The sequence below is a fragment of the Ylistrum balloti genome, unplaced genomic scaffold (genome assembly GCF_031769215.1).
Source record: "Ylistrum balloti isolate Yb309-2 unplaced genomic scaffold, AGI_CSIRO_Ybal_v1 Utg370754, whole genome shotgun sequence".
Classification (NCBI taxonomy): Eukaryota; Metazoa; Mollusca; class Bivalvia; order Pectinida; family Pectinidae; genus Ylistrum; species Ylistrum balloti.
The window spans coordinates 569,711-582,074 of NW_026782443.1; positions in this window are offsets into that span (position 1 = coordinate 569,711).

Genomic DNA, 12,364 nt, shown 5'->3' on the forward strand with positions numbered 1-12,364 from the left:
CAAATTTCTGGCCAAGGCTATTTCTCCACACGGATCGGATGGCGCGTTGGCACATGCGCAGTTGTAACGCAGTTGCCTTTCACCTATTCGATTTTGGGTTCGGTTCATTTACAATGGGGTTACCTACTCGGTCATGTTCTTTTCCCCCAGGTATTTGCTTTCCCTCCACTGTAAAACCTCTCGCACGCTTCCATTTGGCCCAACAATTAGAGTTATTAGTATAACTATTTCATTCACCAATGTCGCAAAATAAATTATATATCATATATGATGGTATTTAACGGTATACATGACGTCGACCGTCTGCTCGAAACAGGGTTAACCGGGACTCATCAGTAAATAAGACCCGCCTCCACTGCTGGGGGCATATGCCGCCACCAAAGCCCAATGGGCAGACCTACAAACGGATGACGTGCCCGCAGATCAACTTCTCGCAATCGTACATGGATTGGACGGTTATGAGTACCTATGGTATGAAGGGCGGGTTCAGTGGCAGTAAAGCGCCGATTGCTCAAATGCGCTGGAAGAATAAACCTGTCCTGACGCTGTGACGTCACGCAATGTTGCCCAGTTTACCTTGGACGTCTAACAAGACGTTCTATAGTGTAAATATGGACATCGAAATGTCTGACAACCTGTATTTGCTTTTGACATTGCATATAATCATCGCAGTGACCTGACCCCTCGGAACATCCGTCAGCTATGCCATTGTTTAATACTATCAGAAATTAATCAAAATATCGGAAAGTAATGTGTCTCTACTAGGACTTCCTAATTGTCTGACTAGCAGTGTAACTCAATGTCACAACACTATTGTGCACGAGAATTTCCCGTTGCGTGCTTTCCCCGGGAGACACCGTCACGCAATACAATAATGGAACATTTGATACAGGAACCTAGAGAGTAATCTAGAGAGTTGCTTGACTGATTTTCATTGGTTTCGAACAACGCATTTGTTGTACACTACTACACGGTAGTAAAACGTCAGCACAAACGTCATGTATACTTACACAAGCTCCTGAATTTATCACCGACTCAAGCGCTTCGTGACAATAGGTTTCAGGCTAAGGCAGATATGTACAAAAAACTGCTTGTCGTATTTTTCTTTACTCTGCACGTCTTCGCTTCTAAAATGCAACAAGCTCAGCTTACAGGAGAAAATTTGTACTGAGACAGGTATATACCGTGATCGCCAAGAGTAACTTCCCTTAGATTTTCTTCATTTCGTTAAGCTAATCAGCCGATGGGGGCCGAAAATAGCAACGATATACTTTCTCTAGTCCTTGGTTTACCATCGACAGGCGAGTTATTCCTATTCCGGAATTGGGCAACACTTTTAAAGTGACTACGCTATTTCGTGTCACCAGAAAGTGTTATCATCTTGAAAAATACCACTTATTTTTTATCATTTTGTCTTTATCGACAGTTATTCCATATAGAAACCTCAATCTGCAACACGCCATAGCATCGTGACATAAAAGGTATATCGGCGCAATGTTTTCACAACAAACGCCTAATTTACTGTCCATTTTTCTTATTAAAGCATTTTTTTAATACATTTTCTTACTTGGCTGGCATTCTACTCTGGAGTTTTAGCCTTCAACTGACGACATGGAAATAAATCATTTTTCTCCCAGAGAGTTTATGAAAACTTCATATGAATAACTAATGTGATTTTAGAGACAAGAAATGCTACCGGCGGGCGAAATAGGCTAATGCTTTGTCTCGTACAAGTAGACCTTTTGAAATGCTGTGCACATCGTTCAGAGGGCGTGTACAGCTTGTAAACTACCCATCAATCTGACGCGTAACACTACGCAGACCGACAGGTGTAAGTCTATAAAGACAGAGAAGACTTTGGTGTTATGCAACCTACATGTTCGTTACATAAATAAACATTCTGGTGCAATGGAATGTCCACATTACCGTTTCGCTGATTCCAATAAAATGTCTGTTAAAGCACTCGCTGCAACGTAATAGTTACGACTGCAGAAACAAATTTCGTCCCTGGAAATTCCCGCATGACTTTGATGAACAAAAATTGTCCTTCATGAAACTAGATGAGCTTGTGCCGTCCTTAGAACTATCTGTACTTCTTATATGTATTCTCATATTCCATATGACACGTTTTAAAAGCAATCAATGCAAAACGTCGAAAACATTTTGAGATTCTCTATTTTTTGGGGGGTTTTTTCTGATTTTTTACAATAGAAAGGAGATTGAGAATGCTGATATTTTTTTCAGTTACACCTACCGGTTTTTACTAATTACAGATACCACGACAGACAAGCTTCAAGCAAAATCGCACACGACGATCTTTTGTTGTGATAGGAGCGGAATAATCTATTATTGTATTAACAGGTCTTTGCGATAATGTGTAATCTTATATTGACACGTCTGTCATGTACTTCGTTAAGTACACACACTACGAAACAAGCAGCTCCTTTCGTTTGATATTAACATTCCGTATCTTCATCAAAACGTTACAGATATGAACTGGTGGCAGTTGATGCATATTTGCTATTGTATTAGTCCTCTCAATAGGATAAATCTGATTCATCAGAAAAAAAAGTCCATCGAGGCGGCAACGATAGCAGAGCACGTTTCCTCTGCAGGAAAATCTCTCTGAAGGCAACCATTTCCCAAACTTCACAAGCTCCCTTTGTAAGCCGCCTCTCTCTTCAATGTAAACTGTCTCCCTCTGGCAGCAGTTACTTCATTAAAAACTCCCACTTTGCAATGTTAACAGACTCAATCTGGAGGCAACCATTTCAAATATTAACAGGCTCCCTATGAAAGCAGTCATTTCCCAATGTTAACAAGCTCCATCTAGAGGCACCCATTTCCCAATGTTAACAGGCTCCCTATGGAAGCAGGGATTTCCCAATGTAAATAGACGCCCTCCGAAAGAAGTCATTTCTAAATGTTAACAGGCTCCATCTGGAGGCAGTCATTTCCATATGTTAACAGACTCTCTGTGGAAGCAGACGTTTCCAAATGAAAACAAGCCCATTATGCGGGTAGGCATTTCCCAAAGTTGACAGGCTCCCTCAGGAGGCAGTCATTACCCAATGTTATAAGGCTTCGTCTAGATGAAGTCAATTCCAAATGTTAGAGTCACCCTCCTCAACATTAATAAGCTATCTCTGGAGACAGCTATTTCCCAATGTTAACAAGCTCCCTCTAGATGCACCCATTTCCCAATGTTAGAAGGCTCCCTCTAGACGCAGCCATTTCCCAAGGTTAGCAGGTTCCCTCTAGAGGCACCCATTTCCAAATGTTAACAGGCTCCTTCTAGAGCCAGCTGTTTCTCAATGTTAGCAGGCTTCTCCATTTAGAGACAATAATTTCACAATATCAACACACTCCCTCTAGATGCAGCCATTTCTCGATGTTAACAAGCTCCATCTGGAGGCAGTATTTCCCAATGTTAACAGGCTCCATCTGGAGGCAGCCTATTCCCAAAGTTAACAAACTCACTTTAGAGACAGTCATTTCCCAATGTTAACAGGCACAATCTGGTAACGGCCATTTCCTAATGTATACAAACTTCCTGTGGAGGCTCTCATTTCCAAATATTACATGCCTCTCTGAAGGCAGTCATTTCCCAATGTTAACAGGTTCAATCTGGGGACGGTAATTTCCTTATGTTAACAGGCTCCATCTGGAAGCAGACATTTCCCAATGCAGGCTCCCCCTAGAGGCACCCATTTCTAAATGCTTACAGGATCCCTCTGGAGGAAGCCATTTCTCAATGTTAATATGTTCACTCTCTAGACAGCCATTTCCCAATGTTAGACTATCTGTGGAGATAGGCTCCCACTTAATCTAGCAGCAGTCATTTCCATATTTTATCAGGCTCCCTCTGTATGCAGCCATTTCCCAATGTTAGCAGGCTTCCTCTAGAGTCAGCCATTTCCTAATATTAACAGGCTCTCTCTCTCTCTCTCTCTCTCTCTCTCTCTCTCTCTCGCGGAAGACATTTCCCAATGTTATAAGGCTTCGTCGAGATGAAGTCAATTCCAAATGTTAGAGTCACCCTCCTCAACATTAATAAGCTATCTCTGGAGACAGCTATTTCCCAATGTTAACAAGCTCCCTCTAGATGCACCCATTTCCCAATGTTAGAAGGCTCCCTCTAGAGGCAGCCATTTCCTAATATTAACAGGCTCACTCTCTCTCTCTCGAGGAAGACATTTCTCAATGTTATAAGGCTCAATAACGGGGAAGCTATTTCCCAATGTTAACAGGCTCAATATGGGGGCGGCCATTTCCTAATGATAACAGGCTCTATATGGAAGCAGTCATTTCCCGATGTTAACAAGCTACCTCTTGGGGCACCAGTTTCCCAATGTTAACAGGCACAATCTGGTAACGGCCATTTCCTAATGATAACAATTTTCCTGTGGAGGCTCTCATTTCCAAATATTACATGCCTCTCTGAAGGCAGACATTTCCCAATGTTAACAGGCTTCTTCTAGAGCCAGCTGTTCCCATGGTTAGCAGGCTCACACTAGAGGCAGTCATTTCCCAACATTAACAGGCTCCATCAGGAGGCAGCATTTCCCAATGTTAACAGGCTCCATCTGGAGGCAGCATTTCCCATTGTTAACTGGCTCCATCTGGAGACAGCCTTTTCCCAAAGTTAACAAATTCACTTTAGAAACAGTCATTTCCCAATGTTAACAGGATCCCTATCGAGGCAGTCGTTTCCAAATGTTAAAAGACTCCCTCTGGAGGCAGCCATTTCACAATGTTAACGGGCTCCCTTTGGATGTAGTCATTTCCTGATGTTAAAAGGTTCCCTCTGAGCCATTTCCCACGTTGAACAGTCTCCCTATTGAGGCAGTCGTTTCATGTTTACAAGCTCCCATCAGAGGCAGTCAGTCATTTCCCACTGATACCAGACCCCACGTGGAGGCAGACATTTCCCGATATTAACAAGCTCCCTCTTGAGGCATCAATTTCCCAATGTTTACAGGCTCAATCTGGTGGCGGCCATTTCCCAAAGGTAACAGACTCCATGTGGAGTCAGCCATTTCCGGGTTTTAACACGTGTCTCAAAATTTTGTAAAAAGTCTTGTACCTCATGGCATTCCCATATCAGATGAACAATGGTTTCTCTATCAATAAAATGTACACATTGGACTGATAACTAGACCTGATTTAAACAATTTTGAATTAGTGGTTAGAATGTGGTGTGATATACGATATTGGAACCATTGAAACTTTGTGTTTTTAGTTATATTAAATGGAATTTTATATTTATTTCATCAGTCCTCTTCAGTGAAGTTAAATTGCTCATTCCATTTGATCTTGCCAGTGGCTATGGTGTCTGTATTATTGGGTATACTGTAGAATATTTTAGAGCCTCTATTATTTTGAAAAAAAAAAGAAATGTATAATCAAAGGCATGAAAGGACGATACACAGAAGACATTTCAAAGGGCAGAGGTACTGGCATGTACCTGCGAACTGCAGTAATAAATCCTTGTACTTGAAGAAAATTTGTGTTGATCCGATATTTTTCTGCAAGTTCTTCAAATGCGTAAAAACAAAAGTTATCAACACTCGTAAAAAGATATGCAATGATATGTATTCCTGATCTATACTAAGATTTATAGAAGACTGGCTTACCATCGACAGTTATATTCTTATTATGCCATAAATTTGTTGTCAAAAAATGTTTATCTTGTTCTTTTAATTCTTTGCAATAAATTAATTTGTACCAAATTTTAAAGACATCCCTCCAAAAACTATTTGTACAAGTAAAACTACATTTCAAGATATATCCACCACCATTGTTCATCAGAATATCAATATCAACATACTCTTTTAGAATAGACTTCAATTTCCCATCAGTATTACATAATCTTTTAACCCTACCTAATTTTAGAGAATTAATAAAACTATTGAGATTGAGCATTTTTAGGCCTCTTCCAGTATAATCTTGAATCACAATGATTCTTTTAATTTTATCTGTTTTACTATCAAATAAAAATTCAAATAACAAACTAATGTTTTATTTTATCATCTTATCAGATTGATTCGGAAGTGAAATAAATAAATGGTTGAATTGGGATATCATAAGCGACTTGATAATGTGAACTTTACCAACAGGAGTTAGTTTTCGTTTTTTCCACATATTGATCAAACTTTTTAATTTTACATTTTTTTTTTCAAAGTTAAGCTTTGGAATATTATCAAGTTTTATATCAAAATCAATACCTTGTAATGTAAATTTAGTTTTTCCCCATTGAAGATGAAATTCTGGGAGCATGGTGTCTTCACTATATTTTTTACTTCCAATCCAAATCATATGTTCATTTTTAAACCTGAAATATCTGCATAGTTATTTAATTCTATAATAGATTTGTGGAATGACATTTCTGACTCATCAAGTACAAGAAATGTGTCATCTGCAAATTGAGAAGTAAGAATTTCAAAATTATTTGTCTTAATTCCTCTAATTTTCTTATTTTCTCTTAAACGAATAGCTAAAACTTCAGCACAAAGGATAAAAAAAACATAGGGCGATTGGTTCGCCTTGACGACAAGATCTTTCAATATCAAAAAAGGGGGAAAGATTACCTCCCTGATTAATTGCTGATGAAACATTGTTGTGTAATGTAATAAACCATCTTAGAATATCATTGCCAAAACCAAAATAAGTCAAAACTTTCTTTATATAACTCCAAGAGACGGAATCAAATGCCTTTTCAAAATCATTCATCAAAATCATGCCTGGCATATTATTTTCCTCTGCTAATTTCATAATATCATAAAGTAAACGTGTATTCTCTCCTATGAACCTTCCTGATAAAAACCCAATTTGATCATCATTAATAAGTTTGTGTAAAACACTTTTAATTCTATAAGTGATCACTCAAGAGACTATTTTATATAAATTATATTAAGTAAAGGGATTGGACGCCAATTTTTCAAGAAATGTCTGGGCTTATCCCCGTTTGAATTGCATATGATTATTCCTTGTCTCTGTATAACTGATAATTTTCTATTCGAAAAGCCAAACTTTAATGATCTAACAACAGATTTCCCAATTTTATGCCAGAAAAATTTTTTTAAAAAATTCTACAATAAACCCGTCAGATCCTGGGCTTTTATTATTTTTGATTGGCTTTAAAAAGTTTCTAGCTTCCTTGAGAGTTATTTCCCCTTCTAGAGATTGTGCTTCAGAATCTGTAAGTTTAGGTACATCAGAGAAATTTAAGTAATTTTCAAGGTTAATATCAGTCAGATTGGTATTCTCTCCAAATTTTCATAAAATTGCTGAACATTTTTTAAAATATCATCCTGATTTTTAATTATAGTTCCATCATCTTTCTGGATTTTAGGAATTATTTTAGAAGTGAAATTTCTATTCTCCAAACTATAGAAATAACTGGTAGATTTTCCCCCTTCTTCTTCCCACTGTGCTCTAGATATTAAAATACTTCCCTTTAATTTTTGGAAAAAAAATGGCTTCTAATTCCTTCTTTTCCCTTCAATTTCTATAACATTAATTCTTTCCTGATTCTCTATATAATTTACATATTCTATTAACTCATTTTCTCTCAAATTCCTTTGATTTTTCTTATAAGAAGAGTATGAAATAGTTTTCTTTCCTCTAATATTCATTAGGAGCACTTCAAGAAATAATTGATCATCAATGATAAAGTGTAAAGTGGATACTTCAATGTCATCAACTTGATCCAAATCATATACAGGTAAACAGTATTGTTTTTTTGTATCACTAAGAGTATCATTAAAAACTTTAACATAATCTGTATCATAAAGAAGCGAATTATTAAATTTCCAGAGGCCCCTATCCCTTTTAAAATCACTAAATTTCAATACAAGTTTAACAGAGGAATGATCAGGTTTGTAGCTTGGTTCTAAAGTAGAGGAAATTACATTGGATAATAACTGTCATTCATTAAGAAAAAATCTAAACGAGATTGCTTGAGTGGATTCAATTTCCGCCAGGTATATAGCTTTTTATCTGGGTGGTACTCCCTAAATATATCAATCAGATTATATTCATTTATCATAGTAAAAACTTTATATCGTGACTGAGTATTATTTACATTTCTATGTGTTTTATCATAATCAAGCTGTGGATTAAGAATAAGAATAAAATCACCATGATGGTCTTGTCATTTCCAAACTCTTCAATAGTATTTGGTATTATATCATAAAAACTAGGCTCATCTCTATTTGCTTCATAGATTGTTATTAAAGTCAAACTCACAGAATCGATCACTACCTCCAGTGCTAGGAAGCTCCCAGACAGATCTTTCTTAACTTTCGTAATTTTAAATTCAAAATCATTATAAAAAAATATTGCTACCCCTCTGGCATTAGATTTATATGAATTGAAAAGGCATCCGTAACCCCATTCCGTTCTTATTTGATTCTTGGAGACAATATAAGTTGTCATTCTTACTTCTCAAATAGGGAAACACATCCTTTTTCTTAATATAATCACCTAAACCCTGATAATTCACAGAGAGTATAGTTATTTCACCCATTTTTAATCTGCAAAAAGGTATTTCACATTCCAGATGATATAAAAAGAAGAATTAAAAAGAGATAGAAATGAAAAATGAAAAAAGCCTACATCTCCGCTATTACTATTAAGAATCGTCTTATTTACAATGACATTCTCACTTTGGACAAGCAAATACATTTTCACATACAACATTGAAACAATGATATTGAGGTTGTTTCTAATATCAAATATAAATAAATTTGTAACACCAAAATACAGACATGAAAAAGTACATTACCTACAATCACAATATCAACAAAGGAACATTTAAGTACTTATAACACAAACATAAATAAAGCTAGGAACACAAGCAAGGTTATATTCATTGAAAAAATTTCCACAAGAGAGAAAAAAAGAAAGCCATGATAGAGGAACTCATAACATAAATGCTGGAATTATGTATCACACAGAACCCACAAACAGCTGTATTGTACATGTACATAGCTAAGACATGCACGGTTCAGTATATATCTATCATATGTTCACTGGTTTATTGCATCAGTAAACTTATATAATTAGATTTGTAGATATGTTGAAATATTTGTTAAAAAGATATTTAAGCATCAGTCAGCACAATTTATCAATATAGAAAAAGAGGAACTCAGAAACACATATACAACTGAACATGTACCCATGGCTATGTTATTGAAGCAAGGGAGATAACTGCAGTTATCCCATACTTTAAACTTAAATCTGAAAAAACAAAAACAAAACCCGTAGGAATTATTTCAAACCGTGTGCATGTGAAAAGCGTTAATACATGTCTACTACAATACAGCGGCAATTGAATTCATGGTCGGCACGGCCACTATTGTACAACACCATAACAACAAAGAATACAACAGAGTCAATACGTCCTGTAAATAACATTGTAACCTTCCAGAAGATCATATATTAAGAATTATTGAATATACGCAGAGAAGAAGGGGCATAAAATACTGTCATATCATACTTTATACAACGATCATACATGTTAATTGTAACCACCAGTTCGTGTACTCAACCGGAAGTATATGGTGCATTTCGGAAAGCATGGACGGTACATAATTGTCTGAAGGAACAGTGGTCTATCCGCATCATTTGGAAAAACAAATACATTCAATTTTATATGTACTTACAAGATAAATAAATATTTTGAGGCGACGCACCGTACAAGAATGAATCTTCATTTTTTTGGCAAAAATCCGTTGGATTTTCAAATGTTCTGTTTTACTGCGAGCATACAAATGTAACAAGACCTCGTTCCGGAGGTGATAAATACTTGTCCAAAGAACCGCGGTCCAGATCGTTTCAAAAAGAAGATATAAATGAATTTATGAAATAATAATCATTATTATTTCATTTTACCTTAAGGAACTGCATGATTTACAAAGGGACTTACAAAGAAGGGATCCCAAGTTTGATCCATTTGGAAGAAACTCACACGTGGGATTATTGTAGATATAATTATATACATTTCTCTACTGCTGTAAATTTTGAAACACTTACATTTATATAATCACGACCAGCCTGATCAACCGTACCGACAGCCTAGACTACGTGTTGGTCAAAACAACGCTAGCCATGTCTGCTTAGCTATCAACACGGTTGACCAGGCTCCAGAGACGAAGTTTTTACCATACTTATCTATACATACTGCGCCACTCAGTTACAGTACATGTATATCTGTTTTATAAGTCCCTGTTACAAGGAATAGATACTTGTATACAACATAATGAAGTTTTTAGTTCTGTTTATTTGGTTTTGTATTCTTCCTCTAACGACCCCCATAGGTAGACGAAGTCCTCATCCGATTCACATGCATAACTTTTCCCACTTTTAGTTTTAGTTTTCCGTTGTTGGACCATGTTTTGTCTATGTATGGGCAATGATAAGCCCGATCTATAAGTCTTTGGTTGTATCTGGTCAAGTCCTCTTTGATGACTTTACGTTTATTTTTGAGCATGCGACGATTGTCTATTATTTTTAATTTTGTCCGTCTTTGTACAAACCTTTCCCCAATGTTAACAGGCTACCTCTGGAGGCAGTCATTTCACTATGTTATCAGGCTCCCTCTGGAGGCAGCCATTTCACAATGTTAACAGACTCCCTCTGAAGGCAGCCATTTCCAAATGTTTACCAGCATCCTCTGGAGCCAGCCATTTCCCTATGTTAACAGGCTCCTTCTAGAGTCAGCTGTTTCCCAAGGTTAGTAGGCTCCCACTAGAGGCAGTAATTTCCCAATGTTTATAGGCTCCCTATTGAGAAATGTTAACAGGCTACAATTGGAGGCAGCCATTTCCAAATGTTAACAAGCTCCCATCAGAGGCAGTCATTTCCAAATGCAATAGACTCAAGCTGTGGCAACCATTTTTGCAATGCTAACAAGCTCTTTCTTGAGGCCGACATTACCACTGTTACCAGGCTCCCTGTGGAAGTAGTCGTTTCCAAATGTTAACAGGCTCCCTCAGAAGGCAATCATTTCTCAGTGTTAACAGGCTCCATCTGGAGGCAGCCATTTCCCAATGTTAACAGACTCCCTGTGGAGGCAGTCATTTTCAAATGTTAAAAGGCTCGTTCTGGAGGTAGCCATTACCCACTGTTAACAGGCTCCCTATTGAGAAATGTTAAAAGGTTCCATTAGGAGGCAGCCATTTTCCATTGTTAAGAAGCACCCTCAGAAGGCAGTCGTTTCCAAGTGTTAACAGGATCCATATTAAGAAATGTTAACAGGCTCCATGTGGAGGCAGCCATTTTCCAATGTTAACAGGCTCCCTCTGGAGGCAGTCATTTCCAAATGTTAACACGCTCCCTGTAGAGGCAGTCATTTCCCAATGTTTACAGGCTCCCTGTCGGGGCAGTCGTTTACAAATGTTAATAGGCTCCCTCTTGAGTTGATTATTTCCAAATGTTAACAAGCACCCTCTGAAGTAGTCATTTACCAATGTTAACAGACTCACGGTGGAGGCAGTCATTTCCTTATGTTAACAGGCTCCATATGAAGGCAAGCATTTTCCAATGTTGACAGTTTCCCTGTGGAGCAACCATTTTCCAATGTTAACATACTCTCTGGAATCGGTCATTCATTTTCCAATGTTAGCAGGCTACATTTGGAGGCAGCCATTTCCTAATGTTAACAAGCTCCCATCAGAGAGATGATAAATAAATGATAGAAATGATCAATAAATCATGCAAAATTATTAAATCATAGACTTAATAAATACAAAATAGACGTTATCGATATATGATTATGTCCATGATTTATTGTTTACGTCTATGATTTATTATTTCTATGATTTATTGAATATATCTATGATTTATTGAACATATCTATGATTTATAGGTAACGACTATGATATATGATTATGTCTATGATTTAACGATTATGTTTATTATTTATTCATTACGTTAACGGGCTTCCTTTGGGGGTATTCATTTCCCAATGTTAAAAGGCTCCTTCTGGAGACAGCCATTCCCCACTTTAAACAGTCTCCCTATTGAGACAGTCGTTTCCTAATGTTTACAAGTTCCCATTAGAGGCAGTCATATCCAAATGTAAACAGACTCGAGCTGGAGGCAACCATTTATGCAATGTTAACAGGCTCCTTTGGGGGGCAGTCATTTCCCGATGTTTACAAGCTCCCTCTTGAGGCACCCATTTACCAATGATCTATTATTTCTATGATTTATTGAATATATCTATGATTTATTGAACATATCTATGATTTATAGGTAACGACTATGATAAATGATTATGTCTATGATTTAACGATTATGTTTATTATTTATTCATTACGTTGATTATTTTTTTTATTTTGTTTATGATTTACTAGTA